This window comes from Belonocnema kinseyi, chromosome 8, assembly GCF_010883055.1.
Source record: "Belonocnema kinseyi isolate 2016_QV_RU_SX_M_011 chromosome 8, B_treatae_v1, whole genome shotgun sequence".
NCBI classification, from domain to species: Eukaryota; Metazoa; Arthropoda; class Insecta; order Hymenoptera; family Cynipidae; genus Belonocnema; species Belonocnema kinseyi.
Genome location: NC_046664.1, coordinates 134,494,599 through 134,507,425, shown reverse-complemented (window position 1 = coordinate 134,507,425; position 12,827 = coordinate 134,494,599). Strand labels below are relative to the sequence as shown.

The 12,827-nt window shown below is 35.7% G+C and overlaps 1 protein-coding gene across 1 annotated transcript in view; it reads right to left on the bottom strand.

Annotated features, from left to right (window-relative positions):
* The window catches only part of LOC117178714 (inactive dipeptidyl peptidase 10), a 1,065,008-nt gene that overhangs the window by 376,400 nt on the left and 675,781 nt on the right, over positions 1-12,827 (bottom strand). The gene's annotated exons all lie outside the window — the stretch shown is intronic.

The following is a 12,827-nucleotide window of genomic DNA, read 5'->3' as shown; positions in this document are numbered from 1 at the left end:
AATTATTTTTATTTTGCTCAATGACCCTTTCATTTTTGTGAGATTACGGCCGGTTACAAAAATTAAAAGTATGAAAACATGGCTTAATTGTATGTATTTAATCTCTCGCTTTTACGGGTTTGAGGGCCTTCGCTCCCTGTACATATATTTACAATTCCATCCTTAGACTAACTTACCTACTACTTCTATTCTACTCTTTCGCATTACGCAGGATAAACAATAGTAACACTAGTGATATTAATTCCTAAAATGAGCGAGCTTCCAGGGCTTCCGTTTCCTCTTACCATGAAAAAATTCATTTTCCACGATATTGAAAACAATTTTCGTTTTTTACTGTCCCTTTTCAGGATCACCCGTTTGGCTCTGCCCTGCTCCCTTGCTTTCCGTTACTTCTTCCAATTTCTTCATCCACATCACTCCCTGTCCACTACCATCCAAGATCCATCTTACACACTCATCCACACTCAACAGTCCCTCTTTCTCTCCTGCACATTTCTTTAATACATGTGCCCAAGACTCCATTTCGTATCCGCATACTCTGTATAAATTCTCCTCTTCATCCATCCAATATCTGCATGCTCTCACTCCTTCTCCCATTCTGAACCGTACAACCCTACTCAATTTTTCTTCCATTTTTATTTCTTGCAGATATTCTGATTCCGTCAACCCTTTGACCATCATATACCATCTATTGTACCTCAAATCTATAATCTTTGTCCATTACTTTTCTCCTTGTTTAACCAATAGCTCTAACTCTATGTCCTGCCACTCCATAACCCCTTCTCGAATATTACACACCCTTCTCATTTTTCTCCTTTCTTCCTCCCATTTGGAATTTCCCACATTACCTCTCGCTTCCTTGTACCGAATTTCGCCGAAACATGCTTGCGCAATTCTAATTCCATCTCCCCTTTTTAGCTTCTTTTCAAACCTTCAGGCTCTCTTAATTTGTCTAGTAACCATATTTTCTCTTCCTAACTCTTCTTTTAACATATATCCTGGGCAACTCCAGCTAACCCCCATTACCCACCTCAGGGATCGCTCATGCATACTCTCTACTTTCCTATGTTCCTTCCATCCCCAGATCTCCACACCATAACACAACGCCGCCCACACCAACGCAACAAACAACCAGACCCTCATTCTCCAATCGTTCTTGAACCTTCTCTTTCCTATACCCCATACTTAGCCTATTACTTCACTCGCACATTCAATTCTTTTTCTCACCTGCAGCTCGTTTCCTCCTTCTACCTCAAACCAAAAACCTCGGTAACAGAACTCCTCCACAATTTCCACTTTTTGTCCGTTCAATATCCAAACGTAATTTATTTTGCTCTTTCTACATCGTCCGCGTATGCTAGAGAATACCGTTTGCTATTACCCAAGACCGTTCCTACTTTCCCTTTCTCCTTTAGCTTCTCCTCTAAGTCTGCCAATAGGATAGTAATTAGTAACGAACTCAACGGGCACCCGGGCCTTAGACCTCGGCCTGTCCAGAAAACCTGCCCTTTTTTCTTTCCTATTTTCACCCTAATCCTGATTTCAGTAAAAATTTCCTTTATTCTCTCCACCAACTTTTCGTCTACAACCCTCTCCTTCATTGCCTGCCATAGCACTTTTCTGTTCACTGAGTCAAACGCTGCTATGAAATCTACGAACAAAGCGACTGGTTTTCCTTTCTTTCTCCCCAAATTTCTGTTAACTAAATAGTTAAGTACACGGATGTTGTCTATAGTCCCCATCCCTTTTCTAAATCCCCTCTGATTATGTGGGATACTTTCTTTTTGTTTTACCTGACTCTCCAACCTTTTTCTTAAGATTTCTGCATATATTTTATAGCCGACTGACATGAGAGTGATCCATCTGTATTCCTCTACCTTCTTTCCTTCGCCTTTCTTTACAAGCGGTACCACCAGTCCCGTCGTCCACTTTTCCGGCCAACCTTCCCCTTTCCATACCTTGTTGCAGATCTTCCACATCCCATCCCTAATCCCTTCTCCTCCAAACTTCATCGCTTCGTTCTCCATCCCATCGCCTTGTTTCTTTTTAACCTATTTATTGCCTCATCCACTTCTTCTCTTGTTATCTCGTTCCCTTCCTCCATTTCTCCTTGGACTATCCTACACTTTTCCCCTCTGATCTTATTTTGCTCTCCCACTGATAGATCCTTGAAATAATCCATCGATTCCTCCATTTACATTTCTCCGTTAACGCCCTTTCTTTTCAATTTATCCCTATTTATCACATCCCACACCCTACCTTCTTTGATCGGTATTTCTACTACTGCTTTATATTCTTTCTTCCCACTTTGTCTTTTTATTTCCAGCATCTTGTCATGTTCTTTTTTCCTCTTGCTATACTCCTCCTTCTCCATTTGCCCTCTTCTCCATTTGCTAATACACTCTTTCATTCTCTCTTTACCCCCCCCCCAGCATTCCTCGTCCCACCAGCTTCTCTTTCTCCCTACTCTTTCTTCATTAGTACCCAGCTCATCCTTTACCTTTTTGATGTACCTCTTCAACCTTTCAATTAAAGAGTCTATTTCCTCCTCATTTTCATACCTAACCTTCTCCTTTTCCATATTTTGTTTAAACTCTATTAATTTATCTACCCCTCAGGTTCCCATTCTCGTGTTTCTTTGGCACCCTTTTTCCTTCCTCCCCCTGTCGCGCTTACTGACGCCTCTTAGTGTAACTATGACCGGGAAGTGCTCCGACCCTATCTCATTCCCTACCTTCATACTCCCTATCATATGCCGGATTCTTTCTTCAGCCAAGATGTAGTCTGTTACTGTTGCTCCCTTTCCTATGAATGTGATCTCCGATTCCTCACCTCCTTTCATATTGCCATTGCATATAAACCATCCCGTTTCTCCTACCATGTCTAGTAACTTCCTCCTCTCACTGTCCGTCTCTCTGTGTTTGGAGGTTCTTACAAATGCCTCCTTTTCTTCATCCTATAACCCTCCCCCTTGTTCGCCAGTCCATGCAATTAAGTACCCTCCTATTAAAACCAATTCTTCCTTTTTTTCCTCTATCCACCTCCTTATTACTCTCCAGCCTTCCTCTTCCCCTCTTCTTCTGTACACACACACGACCGCTATTTCTACTTTCCTAATTATAATTTTTCTTATCATTGTTCCATCCTTTTCCTCCATGTCCCCATCTTTTCTTCCTTTTACTGCTAATTCATTTTTCACCCCTGACACCATGCCGCCCATCCCTTTCTCTTTAACGTGTTCTTCTCTTGCTTCTTGCATCGTCCATACATAACCTTTCGGTAACAACTGTTTTTTTCCCTTCCAATTCTTCTCATCTGTCCAAGTTTCACTCATCATAATCACATCCCACTTTCCTAACTCCTCCTATCATCCTTTATTCTTATTATTCACACCTGTCACATTCCAAAAGCTATTTTCACGTTTCTCTCTTCCTAGACTCTTTTTCGTCTCCCTTCCCCCTACCTATCGCAAGACTTTTTCTTGTTTCCTCAATGCTTCTTATTCTTCATCCGAGCACCATTTCTCCCCATTTATCCATAACCTGTCTCTCCCTATCCACACCATATGGCCCCTTTTCTCTCTACCCAAGCCCTCTACTCTATTTGCCATCTCCTTTTCCTCTCCCTCCATGTCAGATCTTCTTCAATTCTTTCCCTTCTTCCTCTCAATAATTTTTTTTTAATCCTTTCATAATTTTCTTTTTCTCCTCCTCACTCCCCACTTTTACTAGAAACATTCCTTCTTTTCCTTCCGTTGTCCCTCCTATTCTCTTGACTCCTTCTACCCTTACCTGTTCTCTAATATATCGCAAAAGATTTGTTATTTTCACTTCTCCTGTTTCACTCGCTACTTTTAATCCCTTAACTACTATGTTACCCGTTCTTCCAACTGAATTATTTCACTAGATCTCTGTTTGTCAACCTCTCTCTCTCTCTGTTCTCAATGCTCTCTAGTTTACCCCAAACCTTGTCTTTCTCCTCCTTCCAACGTTTATCCCATTCTTCCCATTTTTCTTTGATCTTTTTCACTTCCCCCCCTTGCATCGTTTCCCTGCCTATTCATATTCCTATTCATGTCGTCCAGATTCTTTCTTGTTTCTTCTCTAAACACTTTAATGAGAGCCTCTAATTTTTAAAACATCCTCCCATCCCCCCAATCTCTCTCTGGTGTTTTCCTTTTCATTCTAGCTCTCTTGTTTGCTGGTCCCTTTCTACCTCATCTTCCCCAGCCACTCTTTTCCTTTTTTCCTCCCCTTCAGTGCTAGTCGCGCTTGCTTTTTTTGCCATTCGTCCAGACTTCTGTTCGAACCCGCGTTGCCTAGTTTGTTAAGGTGCTGTTAATTGGAGGGCCTTCCGCGTTGCTTGCCCTTACATGAGTCCGCTACCCTCCCCACCCGGGTCGACTTCTCGGCACTTTCATCACCGCTGCTGTCACTGCAATCAACGTCATCCATCCCCCCACTTCCAATGCTTTCAGCAACGTCAGCTGTTGCAGCCACTACGGTTTTCTGATCTGTGCGATCGTCCAGTAACTGCTGCCCTCTGTCGTCAGTTTGTGGACTTCGCGTCGTCGGCATTCTACCTTACCCAAAGCTCCGTGATGTTTCCCGCCTTTATTTCCTAACTTTTGCCCCCCAAGCTACTATTTTTTCACTCCGAACCTCAAAAACTTCACATTCTCCAAATTTTCACTTGAAACCACTGCCTTTCACCCTTCACACCTTTGCCTTCACTCAACCTTCTTCCTTTACACTCGATCTCCGCACTTTTTGCCTTTTCTGCATTCACTCACCCTTATTTCCTTTACCAAAGCCAAAAATACACCACTTGACAAAAAGAGTTCTTTCGCGATCGGTACCGGAAACGGAAGCCAAAACATGGCTTAATTGAATTTAAATTAACTGAAATTATTAATATAATTAGAAGAAAGTCAACATAATATTCATTAAAATCGGTTAATATTTGCAGTAATATTGTAAATGTTAAAATTCTTACAAGAGTTGAAGAGTTATTGTTCCTGTAGTAAAATCGTATACCCTTCTTCAATCTTCAAGTGGCAAAATATATTGTGTCACATGGAGCATTCAATATTGTGAGTCTGGGTTCGAAACCCAATCTTTAATGATATATGAGAAATCACAATTTTTCATCATCATGTCCGTGACGCAATAGGTGATTCTATTTGAGCAGAATCACCTTTTCCCTACTTGCATTTACTTAAAAGAAATGCATACAAAATCTCCTAGCAAGATACAACAGCTTATAATTTCATTTTTTTATTAGGCAGATAACTGCCCATAAATGAATCTCAAATTAAACAATCGAATAATTTTTATTCTTCTTTGGAACACTGGATTTAAATCATTTATACTTATAATAGAATTTACGGTGTTCAAGAATTAAATAAAAAAATAAAGCGTTTATCTCAATGAGCCTCTTTCATATCGAGAAAGGAAAGAGGTGCCCAAAAAAAAATATAGTACTCATTCATGGACATTTAAGTCTAATTTCTGAATGAGTTTAAAATGCGGTCTAATTCTTGGTAAGCGCATAAACATTCGGAAAACATAACAGTGCAGCTATGAGGAAGAACAGCAGTCCTTCCCTGAGAGCTGGTGCTCTACCGACGCATCAGAAGAAAGAACAAGATTTCTCATCAGGAGTGGCTATTACAACTAGCCCCTCTGGTAACCAGTAGGTTCCCAATCCAGTGCTATCAGTGCTACTCCGCTGCTTTTGGCGAACTTACAAGAGCTTGTCGCATATTACTTACTATGTCGGCAAATTCTATCGCTTTCTCAACGATTTGCGATACACTACGTTTCTCCACGATGGAACTCCTCACCTGCCCTCACTTTAAATTGGGTCTTAGACTGGGTAGCTTTTTAAGAAGCTAGTGCGCAGAAACGTGATAATTGAGCGTTAAACCTGCCCCCTCTAGCTATTTGAAAGCGAGCTACGTGAAGTTTCAATTGAAAAAACAATATAAGAGGAGTTGAAAGTAAGTACTGCACTTTTTGCCTAAATGCGCGTGGAAATTAATTTGTTCAGTGCTTTAAGTTTGGACTGATAAATATGTTTGAGCATAGCGATTTCGCATGATACTTATTGTAGAAAAGTAGATTAAAAAATTGTTGTTGTCTTCAGGCATAAAATTCGTTTCAGAATTTTTCTTTTGTGTGATAAGTAATCACTTTTTTATTTATTTTTTTAATAGCATCAAAGGAAGGTTTTTACTTGAAAAGCAAATAATAAAAGATAAACAGAGAATAAAAGAAAAAAATTTAATCCTCGCTTGCTTTATATTCTATTTTATAATTTTTGTTTTGTTTGTTTTTGTGATTAGTTATTACATTTAAGCGCGATTGTTTTGCGTGCTATCATGTAACTGTACTCGAGAAAGGCACTCATTTCGTTGCAGGAAATTACTATCCTGAAGACGTATTTTACCTTGTAAGCAATGTGCTTGGCCATTTCTTCTCTGCGAGCCATTAGAATTGAATATTTTCGATAGTAGTATGACTTGACATATTTCATTATTATCTGTTGTCTGCGCAAGCGTTTTTGACCTTATTTGGAAATGGATATGTTGCGGCGAGGGTATCATTTTTCATAAATTAATTTTAGTTTACTCATGTACATGTCTTGCTGAACTGGCTAGTGAGCAAAAAGGCATCGTGGCAAGAGAAAATTAGTTTTAAAAACCTGATCTTATACTCGGTGCTTGGTTTCGTGTATTTGTCTAAACATAGAGTAATATCCTCATCGGAGGAAAAAAAAAGTTCGTCAAGAGAATCAGGTACTTTAGTATCGCTTTTGAATCAAATACAATTTTCTGTTTCGTGCAGAGAATACGTGCCTTCACCTATTTTAGAAATATCACTTTTATCATCATGTTTTTCCGGTTCAATTTGTAGTTGTATGGTTAATTGGTTTTCATGGTTACGTACACTTAAAGTTTGGATTGAGTCTTCGTTTTTTCTTTCAACCGTACAATTTATTATTGGGTATTTTATTTTTTTTTAGTTCTTAAGTTGCATCTTCTTTGAGAAGTTCTTCGCGTATCTTATTAAATTCTTTGTTTTTATTTGTATTTGTGCTCGTGTCACTTACTATTGTTACGTTCGTAGATAACACGGAGCTGATCTACTTTACGAAGGTACTTCATTATAATTATGGTATTTTGAAAATTCGTTTTCGCTACTGATTCGTTTTCATTCACGATAGATTCGAGGAAAAGAACATGTTTATTTTCGGAAGGTGATTTTTTATAGAACCTGTTTGTGTTTTGAGGTTAATGAGCACCTCCAAACTCGGTAGTATTTTTGTTACTATCATTAAATCGATAAATACCGTTTTGCACGTTTCCGCGCGAAAATTGGAACGGAAAATCTTTTTAAGGATCCAACTCTCGATCGATAGGATTTGCGTTTAATTATTCGTGGGTTTCATTGCTGGGTATGTTGCCCCCTTCGACCCATCTATGAGATCCAAGACCAGTTAATTCTGGCACGCCTTTCCAATCGCCGTTGCGATTTCTTACTGGATGTTCTAGTGGGATCTGCTTTGAATTTCTAGCCCGGTACCAGTTGTCGCCTTTCGGTTTTTCGCAGTTTGTGGGGCTATCCCGAGTGTCTTGTACATCGTAACTATTGCCTGTTGGTCTTGAGTATCTTGAATTTTCATAAGCAAGCCATGGTATCATCGAATTGCTAGATTGATCAGTATGTCTCGCGTAATAATTATTTCGGTTTAAACCGCCTGCTTGATCAAAAGTTTCAAGTACGTCTAAAAGATCGCAATAAGTTTCTACCTTACCCATAAGAATGGCATTTTTTACCTCTTCGCTAAAATGCCTGGATAGTTGATAAACTACATCCGATTCAGGAGGTGGGGGAATTAAATCTTTAGCATTTGAGATTATTTTTATCGCGTGTTGGACAACGGTCGAATTTCCCCGATTGTCGTGGTATCCGTATTATCAGAAAATTTCTATTTTTCTGCGAATATTTTCATCCCATAATTGTTTTATGAACTTTTTTTTTAATGATCCAAATATTCCTCTTTTACTAAACTCCGTCATTCTTGGGCCATTCCCATTAAACTTGCGTAAATTAGATGTGGAAAATCAGATTTAAAATCAGTAGTTTTTATGTATCGTTCTAATTCGCATAAATTTCTCATCGGGCATTCATTTAATTTAAGGGAGAATTTAGGTAGTGGCAAATTTTTAAACTATTAAGGTTTGTAGGAATGAAGCATGATTGGCCTATCTTCTATAGTTATTAATTCACACATATTTTCATTTCATGTTTTAGCGACATTACGGATTTTTTCATCTGTGGTATTTTCAATTTCGCTTATTTTGTTGTTTAGATCATTCGAGCGTTTTAAAAATTCTTCAATCTAACAGCGTGGGCGTGTTTACTCTTTCTCTTAATCCCATTAAACTAGTTTGCTTTCTTTCGAGTTTTTCTAAAAGACTTGTCTGGGTTTCGAGAAGTTAAGGTGAAATGTACAATGTGTGCACTTACTCACCTGGCCTTTCTTTTTTCCATTTTCAGTTCTTTAGTTATAATTGATCGTTCTTCCGGAGTTAACCTATCATATTCCGGATCAATACAAATTGATTCATAGGATGGTATAGGGGTGAGTTCCTATCTTGATGGTTTAAACTTTTCTTTTATTCGAAGTCTGGCATTTTCGTAGAAATTTTTTTAACTTTTATTTGCAATAAAAGTGATGACGCTAAGGTCCGTTAAAATTATAAATGTTTAAGTGACCACTAAGGTAAGTTTAATTTGACATTATTTTAATGTGAAATGTTATTTCTTTTGGGTACAGGTGGCTTCGAGAGTGCAATGTTTACAATTATGTTTTACAATCGGAGAAGATGGTCTCTGTCTTCGTCCGTTATTACGATCATTATTTTTTTGGATTTATATTAAAATTGTTTGAATGACATTTATACCCAAAGCGCAAGGTTTATAAGAGTTTGGCATTATAATAAATACTGCTCTAAGACGACGGTATCCCCGTACAAGCGAGCGCGCATTTTATTTACTGGTATCTGCCGACTTCGATATATAGAAATATATGTTTGCGAGAAAAATTAGCATCTTACAACTTTACGAAAATTTTGTTGAAAGAATCCTGTAGAAGTCAGATCGAAATTGCTACAGATGTCTAATATGGCATTAGCAGGGCAATATTCAATAATTACTTGATTTATAGAATTATTCACTTTTTAATTTTTTTCTTTCATAACACAGGACCCCCAATCGAAAAAATAATTGACCAGAAGAAAGTTACACGTCCTGTATGTATTTTTGCTGGTGAATTCGAAACCGTGGAGCATTTATCTCCAGCAAGTTAGGATTTTCCTTCAGTCGTGAAAAATGGCGGCAAATCGATTTTTCCATACGCAAAAGCCTGATACAGCTCAAATCCACATTATTGTCATTCTCGAAATTAAAAAGTCAACAAGCCACATAACCACAGACCCATAAACCCAGAAACTCTAAACCCACAACACCCTAGACCCACAAATTTCCCCTTCCCCTCTTTTTAAACATCTTTTCAACTCTTTTTGCTCTACACCTTTGAAATCTATAAACCGTAGACGTGCTAAACCCACTCGTGCAAACTCTACACACAAAACCGCTACAAGCACAAAATCTAAACCCATAAAAACTCTCTTTCCTCCCTTGTTCCTCCTCACACATCCCATTTTTCTACTTATATACTAGGCAGTCTGATAAGTCCCTGAAAAATGAAACACGGAGACGTTTTTTTGGCCAAAGTCGGTCTTATTTGTCAACATACTCTCCTTTTAGGTCGATACAGCGAGTCCAACGATTTTCTAACATTTTGATACCGTCCGAAAAGTACTCGATCGGAAGGTCTCCAAAATACGCCTCAGTTTCAGCTATGAGCTCCTCACTTGAGTAAAAACGCTTACCGGTGAGCCATCTCTTCAGGTTAGGGTGTGCAAAGTTCTGCACCACCGACAATGACCAACATAAGGTAAATGAAAGTGGCCCTCAACTCTTTACATGTGTGCGTCGCGTGGCCATCGTAGGTATACCGTACGCACACAACCTGATATCTACTTTGCTCAGGCAGATTTAGAAATTAGAATTGAGATAGTTGATATTTTACGCCCAGTTAAACTGTCTTCGATCGCGCAGCAAGCAATTTTTGACAGCACAATCTGAGAGACAAATCAACCAATTTTGTGTTTTTTAAGTGCCCAGTATTTGACCTTAAATTCCGTTTGCACATTTTTTCTATTTGTGCTAAAATTATTATACATAGCTCGTTAAATTTAATGCCAAATTAAGCAAATCTGCAAATGCCACAAGGAATTAAAGGTTATGTTTCTATGTTTACATTTCAGCTCTACTCTCATCATTATTGTTTTCAGAGTTTTTTAGAATTAACACACCAGGTGTGACCGAAAAATCATTGTATTATTAACTCCTAAATATTTGACTCAAAAAAAAAAGAAAATCAGCCACATATTTTAATTGACAAAAAATTAAAGCACTGCACAAGTTCAAGTCGAGTGGCCACTGACTGTGAAAACCGGGAATTGTAGTCCAGATTTTTAAACACCAAGAAGTATCCCAAAGATTTAATCTAAATTTCCCTAAAAATTCATCTTTTTTGGGTAGTAAAATCAACTATTTTGATGAACACTCGCCTATTTCGAACAGCTGATTCTATCTTTTAGATTAAAAAATCGCATTTTAATTTTAACATTTTTCTTTTAAATTCCTCGTTCAGAATTAATCTCCCTCTTTTTAAATTAAACTATTTTGTTGAACATTATTCTATTTTCGACAGAAACTTTCATCTTTTGAATTAAAAACTCGATTTTTAATTTGAAAATTTGTACTATTAAAGTCCGTGTTCAGAATTAATCTCTTTTGATTAAAAATTCAACAAAGCAGTTGAGTTTGTAAACAAAAGAGATTAATTCTTAACACAAAATTTTATAGTAAACATTTTCAAATTAAAAATCGAGTTTTCAATTCAAAAGATGAAAGCTTCTTTTGAAAACGGAATAATGTTCAACAAAATGATTAAATGTTTAAGCGAGTTTCATTTTCATCCAAAAAGCTGAATTGTATACTAAAAAAAGGCATTTTAAATAAAATACATGAACTTTGCACAAAAGAAATTTATTTTCCAAAATTCTACAAAACAGTTCTATTTTCAGAAAGCAAATTTTGTCTCCTAAATTGATGAATCATTAATAAAAAAACTAGATTTTGAACAAAGTAGTTCCACTTTCAACCAGAAAAGTTGAAAAAAAATCGTTAAAAGTCTTTGAAATTGCTTTAAATAATTGAAATTCATTGAAAATTCCTTGGAATGTTTTAAAACATCCTAAAATATTTAAAATCCTTTAAAATCTCTTGAAATTTTTTAAAGATCTTGAAAATTCCTTGCAATTTTAAAAATACCCTTAGATATTTCTAATGCTTTGAAATCTCATATTAAATTACTGTGATCAATTAAAAATTCCTTGGAACGTTTTAAAATAATTTCAAATATTTCAAAACCTTCAAAATCTTTTGTAATACTTAGAAATGTTTTTACAGATTTGAAAAGTACTTTGGAATTTGTTTAAATAGCTGCTAAAATTGTTGCAATTCTTGCAAATTCTTTTATATTATAAAATTAATTTAATACTTTATCTAATCTACAAACAATTCAATATCTAACGTTTTGACATTTTTCTCTTCTCCAAATTTCAATCTAAAGCTTTAAAAAACTTCAAGAGATTTTATATATATGAAGATGTTTTAAAACATGTCAAGGAATTTTCAATTTTTTTTTATAATCTGAAGAAATTTCAAAGAATTAAAACAATTTTAGAGGGGTTACTTTCCAAAATTCCCAAGTACTTTTCTAATCTTTAAAAAAAGTTCTAGGTATTTCAAAAGATTTTGAAGGATTAGACAAATTTGAGCGAATTTTAAAAAATTCCAAGGAATTTGCAGTTTATTTCAATTATTTAGTATGAGATTTTAAAAGCTTTGAAACATTTCAGGGTTTTTTCTAAATTTCAAGGAATTTTCAAGAGTTTCAAAACATTTCAAAAGATTTCAAAAGATTTTAAAGGGTTTTAAACATTTCAGAATGTTTTTAAAGATTTCAAGGAATTTTCAATTTATTTTTATAATTGACAATGATCCAAAAGAATTTTAAAGAAGTACTTTTAAAGTCTAGAAGAAAAAGTTCAAGGTATGTCAAAATATTTTGAAGGTATTGCAATATTTGAGAGTATTTTAAAATGTTCTAAGCAATTTTCAATTGATTGTGGTAATTTAATATGAGATTTTGAAAGATTTATTACATTTTAGGATATTTTGATAGATTGTAAGGAATTTTCAAATTATTTAAATAATGTAATACGAGATTGTAAAATATTTGAAATATTTTAGGATGTTTCAAAACATTCCAAGAAATTTTCAATGAATTTCAATTATTTAAAGCAATTTCAAAGACTTTTAACGATTTTTTAAAACTTTTCTGGTTGAAAGTGGAACTACTTTGCTCAAGATCTAATTTTTTCTGTTGATGATTTATCAATTTAGTTGAAAACATTTGTTTTCTGAAAATTGAACTATTTTGTAGAATTTCTTTTGTTGTTGTTTAAAAAGTAATTTTGTTAACAAGAAGAAAATTGATCTTTTTTGTCGAAAATGTAACTATGATTAAACGTTAATTTTTTATTAGAAAATAAGAGTTATAGGAAAATAAATTTTTTTTTGTGCAAAATTGATGTATTTTATTTAAAATGTCTTTTTTTAGTA